Genomic DNA, 13,888 nt, shown 5'->3' with positions numbered 1-13,888 from the left:
AAATGCCTGTGGGTGAGCTGAAAGGAGGTGTTTAGTAGGCAGGGGAAAAGCAGTTCTGGGCCTCAGAAGAGGAGCCTGCATCAGGCATATACTCTGGAGCATCATCCACACGGAAGCAGTAACTGAAGCTATTACAGGCAAGGTTGGGTTTATGTAGAATGAGAAACAAACCAAATTTAGTACCTTAGGGAAACACTGACACCTAAATGATGGACAGAGGAAGAGAAACCAAAGGAGGCTGAGAAAGAGAAGCCAGAGAGTGAGAGAAGACACAGAGGAAAGTGGTTTCACATAAAACAAAGGGTTTTGAAGTTGGAGGTTAACAGTACAACATATCACAGGGAGGGAGGAGCATGGAGGATTCAAAAGTATTTTGTTTGTTTGTTTGTTTTGTACCCAGAAACTTTGATGAGTTTCATGGTGACTTAAGCAAGGATTGAATCAAAGGTCAAGAGGGATGAGAGATATACTGCCAAGAGTAGACAAGGACATGCAGACAACAATGGATATTAACTACTGCTCAGTAGAAGAACCATCTGTGGTCTCTTGGCTGCAGCTCTAACTTCAGCCATGGACAGGGAGAGAGTTCTGTGTAGGCTTTGACTCACTTCAAGCAGACAGCATCTTGCCTCTGGTATGTACTTTGAATTTTCCTTTCTGTCCAGGGCTTTTCCAATACCATGGGCCCTAGTGAGAACTTGCTCAGCCCCGTACACGTAAGCTTGGGAGTACTGGGGAATTAACACCTCTGTGAGAGAATTAATAATCATCCCCCCATGGGGATGCAATGTCCACTGACAGATGAATGGATAAAGAGAATGTGGTATCTATACGCAATGAAATATTATTCAGCCATAAAAAAAGAAGGAAATTCTGGGGCGCCTGGGTGGCTCAGTTGGTTAAGCGACTGCCTTCGGCTCAGGTCATGATCCTGGAGTCCCGGGATCGAGTCCCGCATCGGGCTCCCTGCTCAGCAGGGAGTCTGCTTCTCCCTCTGACCCTCCCCCCTCTCATGCTCTCTGTCTCTCATTCTCTCTCTCAAATAAATAAATAAAATCTTTAAAAAAAAAAAAAAAAAGAAGGAAATTCTGCCATTTGTGACAACAGGCAAGGCGCTTGAGAACATTATGTTAAATGAAATAAATCAGACAGAAGAAAATAAGTACTGTATGATCTCATTTATATGTAGAATCTGAAAAAAAAAATACAGAGTAACAGGGAGTAGAATGATGGTTGTCAGGGGGTGGGGGAAATGGGGAGATTTGTTCAAGGGTACAAATTTCCAGTTATAAAATGAGTAAGTTTTGGGGATCTAACATTCAGCATGGTGCCTATAGTTAACGATTCTGTATTTTACATTTGAAAGTTGCTAAAGAAGCAAATCTTAAACGTTCTTATTGTAATAGCACTCCAACTGGTCTTAACGGTTAACTTGCTTTAAGCTATGGACTCCTTGCTTCGAGTCCCTAAGACCGAATTACCTTGATCTATAGCAGAACTGACCTTCTTTCCTTGAAGCTGGCCTAGAGGAGTGAAGAACCAAACTCTCCCAGAAGATAAGTCCTGACCACATTCGAAAACGGCTACCCCAGATGCCCGCAAATCTGTTCAGGGTCCGATCAACATACGACTAACTGCCTGGGCACCTGCTTCTCCTGCGCGTAGCTCCCCTCTCTTTTCCTGTGCCTTCCCCTTTAAAACCTTTGGTCTTTGAGACGTTAGTCCACCATCTTCCCAGGTGGCTGCCTTCCTGAATAAAGCAAACTCTCCTTTCCCACCCTCACTATTCTCCTGAGTACTGATTTTTAAGCAGTGAGCAGCTGAACCTGAGTTCTGAGCTGGTACTCTGGTAACATTACCACACACATAAAAACTGTAATTACCTGAGGGGACAATGTTATTTAATCTTATTGTGGTAACCATTTTGTAGTGTAAATATGTAGCAAATCATCCCCTTGTACACTTTTAACACAATGTTATATGTTAATTATATATAACTCAATAAAGTTGGTGGGCTGGGGGGGAATGCCTGCCTCTCATCTTTAGAGCGGACAATTCTGAGAGGGATTCTGTAAACTTCTCACAGGTCAAATGGAATTAAGCTCCATTACCAGGAGGGGTGCTATTGACAACACATGCTCATATTGGTCTTTCTTCCACAGATCCCTCACTTGGGCTCCCTGGGATCATCTCTCAAATAAACTACTTGAATCTAAGTCCATAGCTCAGGCTTTGTTTGGGGGAGAATCTAAATTAAAAAGAAAATTGTTTACAATAAAAATTTAAGATAAATATATAGGTATCAAGAGGTACTCACCCACTGCACTCCCTCTCCTTAGCTGCTTAGGTGGCCATGTTTTGCATCACAGGACCTTACTCTCCAACAATAGCTAATTGAACCAAGGGTAATTGAGCTCAGCCAATCCAAACACACTCTGGTCAGCAACCTGTGATGTTGCTGTTATGAACATAGGGGAGGAGATAATTGGATTTCCTTTTTTGGGAAACTAAAATATATTGAAAAAATTGACTAAAAAATATCTCCAGCATGAAGTAAGCAATGAGAGCAGAAGCTGAAAGGTGGAGATGGATAGAGGGAATGGAGAAAATATGGTAGCAACATTATGAGAGAACAAAAGCAGTGAGCTAGGGGCACCTGGATGGCTCAGTTTGTTAAGGGTCCAACTCTTGATTTTGGCTCAGGTCATGATCCCAGTGTCATGAGGTTGAGCCCCACTCTGTGGGGAGTTTGCTTGTCTCCCTCTCCCTCTGACCCTCCTCCACCTCTCTCTCATGCTCACTCTATCTCTAAAATAAATAAATAAATCTTTAAAAAGAAAAAGCAGAAGTGGAGTTTCCATGGGGCTCATAAACAAGAGGAAGAGAGGAGTCCTGTATTCTCCTTGACTTTTTTTTTTTTTTAAGATTTATTTATTTGAGACAGAGGGTGAGAGAGAGTGTGCACATGTGGAGTGGAGGGACAGAGGGAGAGGGAGAAGCCGACTTCCCGCTGAGCAGACACGGGGCTTGATCCCAGGACTCTGAGATCATGACCTGAGCCCAAGGCAGACCCTTAACTGATTGAGCCACCCAGGTGCCCCTCCATAGTCAGAGTGACCAGAGGGAGATGCCTGTGGCGAGGAAGTGTGCCAATCCCATCATTCACCCTTCCAAGCCAATGCCCTTCCCTTCTCTGCCCTGTCTGCATCTGGCAGGCCAACTTGTGTTTTGTGGGTTATTTTGGTGCAAAAAGTGGTTTTATTAAAGCACAGGGACAGGACCCATAGGCAGAAAGAGCTGCCTGACAGGGCAACTTGTGTGAACTTCTCCTCCTCCCTTCCTCTGGCTCCTGGTGGGGTTCAGCTTGTGGGAAGCATCAGAAAGGCCAGGGATCAGAAGGTGGGAGAGGAGGGAAACTGTGGTGTTTTATCTCCAGCTTACTTCTACCACGGTGCCATAAGTTAGCACCATCTTCAGCCAGGCAGTCTTCTCCATGTAATCCAGCCACTCTTTCCAGGTTCAGGGAACTGGTCCCTTCCCTCACGTCCTTGGAAGTACAGATGGGAAGAGCCCCTCACTGATGCTAGTCCCAGGGGGCTGCACTCTCCCTCCTGGTTTCCTTAAACCTGCCCACACCTTCATAAATAGTCCCTATTATTAATAGTCCCTCTAGGAGCCTGACTGATGTGGGAAAACAGTACAACAGAGGAGAGGGACAATCTTGAAACTGGAGGGACAGGAAATGCAAATAATTTGTGCCTGATAATTACAGACTGCCAAGCTGCACTACTCCAGGAAGTGTTTTTCACATTGGGATGGAATTGTGTGAACTATGCTTCTACTGACAACTGCACTTTTCTCTTAAAATATAAGGTAAAGTCATGCTAAGAGAGAGGAGGTAAAGGGGTAGTTCAGGAGGGGTTCCTTTATATCTGAAAAACCCCAGCAGCCGAAGGGAGAGCCAGATGAAGTTGGGGACTGTAGCTTGTTGTTTTTACAACCATTTCAAAACTTCTTGTTGAGGTATAATGTATATCGCCTAAAGTGCACACATATCATATTACATAGTTCAGTGAATTTTTGCAAACTGAACACACTCATGTAATCAGTACCCATGTCAAGAAAGAGGACTTTGTGTCCTGGTTAACTCACTAACCCTTTACCCCAAGGGTACCCACTATGCTAACTTCAAACACAATGGATTAATTTATCCTGTCCTTAAATTTTATATGCATGGAATCAAATATATTCTTCATATTTGGCTTCTTTCATTCTACGTTGAATTGGTATGGTTTATGCATGTCGCTACATGCAAAAGCATGTAGTTGTAGTTTGCTCATTCTTGTTGCTGTATGTACTACATGTGTAAACAACCATAATAGATTTTTCAATTTTATTGTTAATGGGCATTTAGGTAAATTCCAATTTGTGGCTATTATGACTATTTCTACTATGAACCTCCTTGTATGTATGTGTCTTTCGGTGAACAAAAGTACACATTTCTGTTAAGTAGATACTTAGGAATGGGATTGCTAAATCTTAGTGTGTGTACTTTTGTAGATACTGCCAAATGGTTTTCTTGAGTGGTAGTACCAATTTACACTGCCACTTGCTGGGCATGAGAGTTCCAGTGGGACCATACATTTTTATTGGCGTCAGCCAGGTAATTGTGTGATTTTTAACCTGTGTTCTCAAAATCCCAGGCACGGGCGTAATCAGGCAGAGGGCTACATTGGCCCAGAGTTTGGGGTTTGTAGTCCAAGTTTGAAGGGCAGAAAATTGAAGTTGCTGACATGAAGTGGAAAGCGTCATGCCCCGGGGCTCTTGCCAACATTGGAAGCTGGAGTTATTGATAGATAGCTTAAAAGAAGGAACTAGAAGTTTAGATGAGTTTGAAGGGCATGGGGAGAGATGTAAGAACATGAGAGAAGAGAAGTGTGAAATATTTTGGTCAGAGAATGAGTTTGGAGAAATATTGGATGAGTTGAGACTGAAGATAATAACAACTTGAAAGAGAGTAGCTTCAAGCTAGAGAAACTTGTAATCAAGGTCACCTTGACACCAGCCATGAGAAGAGAGGAGGGTCAAGGAACACAGGTGGGGTTATTTTGAGAAGATGAAAGAGAAGTAGCCTGCAAGTGGCTCGCCCTATGTCCTCCAGTCTTTCAGTCACTATTTCTATTTAAAAGTTCCCTTTTATATTTCTTTCTTGTTCCCTTTTAACTAGTTACATCACTCCCACCCCCATTTTCTTCTGTTATCACTGCCTGAATTGCTCAACCTTATCTTCTTTGGTGTCCCTTTTTCCTTCTCTTCCTCCTCATGCTGAACTTTCTGGCCCTCTGCCTCTGGGTCTTGAGAATTCAAAACGACAACAACAACAACAAAAAACAAAAAAAAGTCTTCCTTATTACTCTTCTGCTATCATCTGAAACCTTGGCTCGAGGTCCCCCAGTGGTTGTGTGAGGGGAAGTAGTCTGTGCGGAGATCACTACACTCTCCCCCCAACCCCCCGTGACTCGCCACCATGAGCAGCACCTTAGCCAAGATCGTGGAGATCGAAGCCAAGATGGCTTTGATCTCCAAAAGAACAAGGCCACAGCACACCACCTAGGGCTGCTTAAGGCTTGCCTTGCTAAGCTTCATAGAGAGCTCATTACCCCAAAAGGTGGAAGTGGTGGTGGGCCAAGAGAAGGTTTTGATGTGGCCAAGACAGGTGATGCTCAAATTGCGTTTGTGGGTTTTCCATCAGTGGGGAAGTCAACACTGCTTAGTAACATGGCAGGGGTATATTCTGAGGTAGGAGCCTATGAGGTCACTACTCTGACCACTGTGCCTGGTGTCATCAGATACAAAGGTGCCAAGATCCAGCTCCTGGATCTTCCAGGTATCATTGAGGGTGCCAAGGATGGGAAAGGTAGAGGCCTTCAAGTCATTGCAGTGGCCCGAACATGTAACTTGATCCTGATTGTTCTGGATGTCCTGAAACCCTTGGGACACAAAAAGATAATTGAAAATGAGCTGGAAGTCTTTGGCATTTGCTTGAACAGCCAACCCCCAACATTGGCTTTAAGAAGAAGGATAAAGGAGGCATTAATCTCATGGCCACTTGCCCTTAGAGTGAGCTGGATGCTGAAACTGTGAAGAGCATTCTGGCTGAATACAAAGTTCACAAAGCTGATATGACACTGCGTAGTGATGCCACAGTGGATGACCTCATCAACGTGGTAGAAGGAAACAGAGTTTACATCCCTTGTATCTATGTGTTGAATAAGATTGATCAGATCTCCATTGAAGAATTGGATATCATATATAATGTGCCTCACTGTATACCCATCTCTGCCCATCACTGATGGAATTTTGATGACCTCTTGGAAAAGATCGGGACTATCTGAAACTAGTGAGGATTTATACCAAACCCAAAGGCCAGTTGCCAGATTATACATCCCCAGTGGTGTTGCCTTACTCTAGGACTACAGTGGAGGATTTCTGCATGAAGATTCACAAAAATCTTATCAAAGAATTTAAATACGCTCTGGTCTGGGGTCTGTCTGTGAAACATAATCCTCAAAAAGTGGGTAAAGATCATATATTGGAGGACGAGAATGTCATTCAGATTGTGAAGAAATGAAACCTTCCCCTCTACCCATGTGCTTGGCCAACCATAACAGCTTTTCCCATGACCAAGCACCCTACCCCAAACCCCTTTGAGCTTTGGCAGCCAGTGGATCAGGATTCAGGAGAGGGAGATGAAGGCATCCAAGCTGGAATTTTGTCTTAACTTGGTGTCACCTTGTAAATTCAACTGCATAAAGGACCTGGTAGGCCATCCAAAAAAAAAAAACAAAAACAAAAACAAAAACAAAAAACCTTGGCTCCACCACCAATATTTAGAACTTTATTTTTGCCATCTATTCTACAGTTTGCCTTTTCTATTTGTCCTCCAAGTTATTCTTGAACAGTGGCTTTAAAGGTTTTATTTTTTTGTTTGTTTGTTTTGCATTTTCTTTTTTATCACTGGAAGCTCCTTCAAACAAAATCTCAGTTGAAATCTTATATATTGAGCAGGGAAATGTGGAGCTGTTGTTATGATGTGAATGACGTTCCCTAGGGTTGAGCAGTATGCAACCTGTACAACTCTATGCAGTGAATGTCAGACATTTCTTAAACATACCTTCAGATTCTCTTGTCCCTGTCTCTTATTCCAGCCACAGTAGTGGCAACCAGTTTTATGCAGACTTCAACCAGCCTCATACAAGTATGAACTGATGGTGCCTACCTCAGCCCCACCTCTCACTTCTGCCCTAGAACTTCTTCTTTCTCCTTGAGAAGAACCCCTTGACCTACCCGTGCACAACCCAGAAGTACAGGGGAGTTAAGGTGCTGTCCCATGACTGTGCTTGACCAAAGGGAGATGGAAACAGCTGGGTAAATCTCCCTTTCTTGCTCCAGAAAGATGGTCCTGATGTGCATTTTTCGAGATTTCTCAGCTGCCTCATGGGAATTAAACACCCAGGTGCCTATAGCGTCGGCTAACTCTATTGTGCATTCTTGAATTAGCTCTCCCTCCTTCAGCATTTCCCTCTCCCACCACTCATTCCTGCTCCCTGGAGTCACACTCCCAGATTAACTACTTAGATTCCTGCCTCTGTCTCAGGCTTTGTTTTCTGAGGAAGCAGCTGATAACACCCCCTAACTCAATCCCCTGGGGGTGGGGAAAAGCACTTCCAAGGCACTCGGGTGATTTTTCGTCATTTGAAGTGATTGTTCTGGAATAAAGTTAAGTTGAGGCAGTTAGTAGGGATATCTTGACTGAAGAACTGCTCATTATTCTTGGAGCTGAATACGTTATTTGCATTTTAGGTGCATACATCAAAGTTCAGTGGGCAGAAATTGAAATGGGCCATTGTCATGGTCGAATCAATAGGTGTGGAAAACAAAGTGGATTTCAGTGGAGTGGTATAAAAGCTCTAGCCCCTTAGAGAATCTACTTGGCCTAGATTGGAGTTTTGCCTTTAATAACAAATGAGAATATGGGTTTAGGTCTCTAGGGCTTTCTATCTGCACAGCCTCTGAAAGTTTAAAAACACACACCATTAGCACTTGCCTCATCTTTCCTAAACTGGCGGTTGTCACAGTTCCTTTAAAGAAGTAAGACAGTGCCTGGGAAGACAGCAGTCACCTCCCACATCCCCACTCCCCCAGACACCCAGGATACATCTTGTGTATACTTAAGCTGTCTCTGACACACATAAGTTCTTTTTCATCCCTGAGTAATCAGTCTTTTTTATCCTCTTAGCAAAGAGAATGGTATATTTTTGCACAGAAAAGATTGGGAGGAAAGGAAAATAAAAGAAAGCCCTCTCCCCCAAGAAATACCCCACAAAATTCCCACAAAATAGCAACAAATGAAAGATGGCAAGGAAAAACCACAGAAGCTTCTAGAATGAGGGTATTTGTCAAGTGCTGGTTGAGGATCCGGTTCTATTTTGAACATTTTAAAATTGTTTTTTTCAAATTCTGTTGTTTAGGGGTTAATGATGGTGCTGAAACCCTATTGCTTTGAATAGGAGGGATTAGTTTCTCTATTTCAGGATTAAGGTCAGTCTTATCATCTTCAGGCTGCCACATCTTGTCAGCAGTCCTCAATCCTACAATCATTCTGCTTACGGTTCTCAAATCCTTCCTTGGGCTGCTGGCCCTGCTGAGCCCTACACTTTTTCTTTTGAATATTACTAAAAGGGAAGACTATTAGCATGAGTCCACTCTAAGACACATGGAGGGCTCACCCTAACCTTTCGTTTCCATGAGATTCTTTTTCTTTTTTAAAGATTTATTTATTTATTTATTTTAGAGAGAGACAGAAAAAGAGAGCACACAAGCAGGAGGGGCAGAGGGAGAGGGAGAGAGAATCTCAAGCAGACTCTGCACTGAGAGCAGAGGCTGATGTGGGGCTTGATCTCATGACCCTGAGATCACAACTTGAGAGGAAACCAAGAGTCAGATGCTTAACTGACAGCCCCACTCAGGCACCCCATTTCCATGAGATTCTAAAGACACAGAGGAGAGAAGTAGAACTCCACAGGCCTCTTTGAGGTTGTGGTAGCATGATTGTAAAGATAGCCATATTATTAACCCTTCTCTTTGCAATATGGCTTTGAAACTTTTCCCAATAAAAAGTGGAGTATATTTCCCTATATCTTGAATTTGAACTTGTCCTGTCACCAGCTTTGGCTGATAGAATATGGTAGAAGCAGTGAGCCTAGAAGAGGTTTTGCACGCTTCCACTCTTTCTGACTTTGCCATGAGAAAAAGTCCTGGCTGACCTCCTGGAGAATGCGATACCACACCATCTGCCAACTCCCAGAAGCTAGGCTGCCCAGCTGACCTGTAGTTGACCATAGTCATGTGAGGAAGCCAGCCAAGACCAGAACTCCTAGCCAGACCTAGCTCAAAATGCCAAACTGCAGCACTGCAAGCTAAATAAATATTTATTATTTTAAGTCACCATGTTTTGGGGGCAGTTGGTTACAAAGCAGTAGAAAACTTACAGAGGGTTCCAGCCTCCACCATATTCTTTGGATCCTTTGTCTAGTTTGCCTTATTATCATTAATAGTATTGGCAGCTGTGAAAACAATGGGTAATATTAGGAGTAGAACTGTAGAGAGTACAACTCATTTGGGAATAATTTCTATTTTGAACATGAGAAATGGCAAAAGCAGTATTAATGCTCTTGACTTTAATGACCTTTGGATAGACATTAGAAAGACTGGTTAAACTTCAGTGGTGAAAAATTTAGAGCACATTTCTCTACAGCAGTGTCTTGGGGGAGATGCTCAGAAGCTGGCATGGATCTCATGAGAATGTATTGTCTGAGGTAGGGCTTCCCCAGAAGCAGACCCTGAGAGATGGATTTCAGGGGAAGTAGTTTATTTGAGAAGAGATTCCAGGAAACACAAATAATGAGGTGGGAAAGAGAGAAGAAAAGACAGCCAATAAATAGCGATAAGTACCAGGCAAGGTACCGTGTGAGGAACTGGAGATTGATTCTGCTGGGGGAACTCTGGAAGACAGTGTGGAACACACAGCTCAGGGCTACCCCAACCTGGGGCCAAGGAAACTGGGTATCTATCTACTCATCAATCCCCATCCACCCTTGGTTAAGGACTGCTCCCCAGGGCATTAAAACTTTAGCAGTTCTGGTGTTCTCTGTCCCAAGACAGAGAATTTGCAGTGTTCTTCACTGCAAACAGCATTTTGTGAGTAGAGGTAAATGCTCAAGAGGATATGGGCACTGCACTAGCAGTGTCTAGGAGAAGGATGATGGGCCACATTTTTCTGAGTTGCTTGTGGAGACAGTATCATGAAATTAAGGCAGGAAGCCCCCTGAACAGAATGGTCTTGAAGCTGTATTATGGCAAGAGGCTGGAGGAGCTAAGGATGGTGAGATGGTGGGTGGGAAACATCACCTGAGATTGGGACTCTGGAATAGTTAGATACCTGGAGCTTTGGCAACTCATCCTGGAAATAGCTGTGGGCATTGGGGTTAACTGACTTGTTAATGGTTTACTTTTCTTTAGTTTCCTTGTTCCCCAAAGTCTCCTACATTCTAGGAGATAGATTTGAGTTTCCAAATCCTAGATGGAGAACTTGAGATATATGACTAACTTGCCTGAAGGTAAACTAGTATGTCAATGATTGTATGAAGAGCACCCAGAGCAAGAATTCCTAAATCTTGGACCTTGAAGTCAACACTTTCTCCTCTCCTAAGACAATTTAACTTGATCATTCCTTGCACAGTTTGTTTCATCTTGTGGACTTGCATCCTTCTTCTCTGAGCCAAGGAGTTTGCAAGTTTCTTCTGGACAGTGTGGGATATAGTTAAAACTGGTGTTGACTGAGTTGCCAAGGAGGAACTCCAGGATTACTAAATGACAAGATATAGTTTGTATGTTTGTTTTCTCACTCCCAACCCCTGCTTCTTAAATGAGTTCACTCTGGACATATCACTTTGGTTACTCCGAACCTTGAAGAATTCTCTACTTAAATTTCACTTATCTGTGAGGTCTTCCCCAGTCATTCTATGTTAAATAATACCCTGTCCACCTTCTGCACTCTTTTTCCCCTTCATTGCTTACATTTCTGTGTGACACGTACTATCTGATATACTTCATTTTTGACTTGTTGGTTTATCTATCTCCCCCAGCTTGAATATAAATTCAATGAATGCTTGAGAATTTTCCCTGTTCCCTCTGCTGCCTTTTCCCCTCCCCCTGCCCCATGTACTCCCAATACTCAGAGCAGGGCCTGGCATAGAAGCTCAATAAATATTTCATGAATGAATGCAAGAATGAATCAAAGGTGTTCCCTAAGACTTTTGGCTAAGAAATCCAGTACATTTGTCTTTGCTGCTCTTTGTGAAGCCAAATATCTCCTGGAGTTTCCTGGCTGCTTGAACTGAGAGAGGCGCAATCCTGGATTTATCTTCCAGGCTTCCCTATAGCTTTGGAAGTACACATCTGGTTTGAATCACACCTACATTACTTATTAGCTGAGAGGTCTTGTTCAAATAAACTATTAATTTCTTCTTCTGCACAATGGGCTAATAATCCCCACTTTGTAGCATTTTTAGGAGGGTTTAATTGAGTCAACATAAATAAGGCACCTAACACAGTACCTGGCATGTAGTAGATGATCACCAAGTATGAGTCTTCTTCCTTTTCTCTTAATTTCAAGTGCAGTCATCAATTGTCTGGCCAATCAGTGACACAAAGATTGGAAAAGTTGGTCAAAGGAGATGCTGGGGGAGGATGTGAAAGAAGGAAAACTGAAACTAGAAATGGAGAGGCAGGCAAGAGGAAAGGACTCTGCTCCTAGGACCTGGGACCACCTTTCACCTTCTGGTTGTTTGTAGAAGGGCCATGGATGAGGCAGGCAGAAGATTTAGCCTTTCCCCAATCGTTATATTTCTAATGCACTTCCTGAGTTGGTTCCTACCCAGAGCTGATTCATTCCCAGGGAATATGTCCTCTTTTAGCCAAAAGGAATTGACTGCAGAAGAGTTGAGGCTGGACAAACTCAATTATCCAAGGAAATGGGTTTCAGAATGAATTATGTGGTGGGCCTTAAAGCAAAATGCTTATATCTCGATTTTCATGTATCCAGTATGGGGTTTTAATTACTCATACAATGTGGAAACACACCTCACTGAGAGGAGATGGAATTTGGGAGAGAATTTTCTGATATGACCCATACATTGACCCCTTAGCAACTTTGACATATGTAGCATACTTATCCACTTTCTCCATCTTCTAGCATCCTCTCTACTACTCTTAACTTTCAAGAAGAGATGTATTGTTATAGTTGTTCCTCAGAATAACTTCCCTGAGCATGTGGGTATATCTAGAACCTATCCTGAGGCTTGGGAAGAGGGTGAAGAACTGCAAACAGTTATTGAGAATGACGAGTTTGTCATCCCTGTTTCCACTCCTTAACTTCTCTAGCAAACCTCCATAACTGCTTTTGGGGATGAAATTATCTGGTGGCCAGCCACGGCAACCAGGACAAATTCATCTGTATCGCTATTATGGGACAGAAGAGGGAGGCAGAGGAGGAGATGGAGGTTAGGGAGGTGATGGTGGTGATGGTGGTGTTAGTGAATGTGGTGGTGAGCGAGGTGATGGTGGTGATGGTGAAGATGGTGGAGGAGGTGAAGTTGAGGGCATTGGTGGTGGTGGCAGGGGATGGAGGTGATGCTAGTGACTGGGAAGATGGCAGTGATAAAGATGGAGATACTGAAGATATTAGGTAAGAGGAGGGAGAGGTGGCAGAGGAAGAGGAGAGGGGAAGGTGGTGGTAATCAAGGCAGTAGTAGCAGTGGTGGAGGTAAGGCTGGTACAGGTGCTGGTGGAGATGATGGCGGGGGAAATGTTGGCTTGTAGTGACAGAGGCAGTGATGGCAAAAATGGTGATGTCAAAAGAGTTGAAAACAGGTCTACACAAAAACTTGCCATGAATGTTCACAGCATCATAACTCATAATAGCCAAAGAGTGAAAACCATCCAAGTGTCCATCAATGGATGAATGGATAAACAAAATGTGGTATCCACACCATGGACATTAGTTGGCCATAAAAGGGAATCAAGCTCTGTTACATGCTACAACATGGATGGACCTTGAAAACATTATGCTAAGTAAAAGAAGCCAGACACAAAGCCATCACGTCCTGTATAATTCCATTTATATGAAATGTTCAAATAGGCAAATCTATAGACAGACATAAATTAATGGTTGCCTATGGCTGGTGGAAGTGGGATGGGAGTGACTGCTATTTGGTATGGGCTTTCTTTTTGGGGGCATTAGAAATATTCTAAAATTTGATTGCACAAATCTGTGAGTATACTAAAAACCATTCAATTATATACTTTAAATGGGTGAATTGTATGGTACGTCAAGAAAGCTGTTAAAAAAAGTGAGGGCAGCAGTGGTGTGGTCGTGGAGGGTTCACTTTTGGTGGTGGGACTTGATTTTGGGGAGAGGAAGGAAGAGTGGATTGATACCTGATATACCTAAATCTAGGTAGGGTCAAGTCTGAGTACCACAGATTTTTTTCCATAGATGTTTTCTTTTATCTTCTGGAAAATTGTATTTTCTCCCATAGCCAACACTGAATCCACACACAAATATTTCTGAAACAGATGATAAAAATCAAGCCAAGTGTCACCTGCCATTGGAATTGTGTCTAAAAGGGACATCTTTGTTTTTTCCACACAGTGTTCTCAGCACACAGAACTGGCTTCTGAGGAGCAATGGGATGGAGTGGCCAGGCTTCCTCTTCTCACGTGAGTGCCAAGTCAGACGGAGTCCATAAAGAAATTAAAGCAGACA

General features: G+C 43.1%; 1 protein-coding gene and 1 pseudogene across 1 annotated transcript in view; one reads left to right on the top strand and one right to left on the bottom strand.

Moving 5' to 3' along the window:
* Window positions 1–2,377, bottom strand: part of SLX4IP (SLX4 interacting protein) — a 286,122-nt gene extending 283,745 nt beyond the window's left edge. Inside the window, exon 1 of the mRNA XM_032419180.1 lies at window positions 2,318–2,377. The gene's annotated coding sequence lies outside the window, so the exon portion shown is untranslated. The remainder of the gene's footprint in view (window positions 1–2,317) is intronic.
* Window positions 2,378–5,527: 3,150 nt separating this feature from the next.
* On the top strand, window positions 5,528–6,631 carry LOC116641479 (annotated as a pseudogene).
* The last annotated feature ends 7,257 nt before the right edge of the window (window positions 6,632–13,888 follow it).

The sequence above is a fragment of the Phoca vitulina genome, unplaced genomic scaffold (genome assembly GCF_004348235.1).
Source record: "Phoca vitulina isolate PV1807 unplaced genomic scaffold, GSC_HSeal_1.0 scaffold22, whole genome shotgun sequence".
Taxonomy (NCBI): domain Eukaryota; kingdom Metazoa; phylum Chordata; class Mammalia; order Carnivora; family Phocidae; genus Phoca; species Phoca vitulina.
The sequence above is the reverse complement of the archived record's forward strand: the minus strand, read 5'-3'. Positions and strand labels throughout refer to the sequence as shown.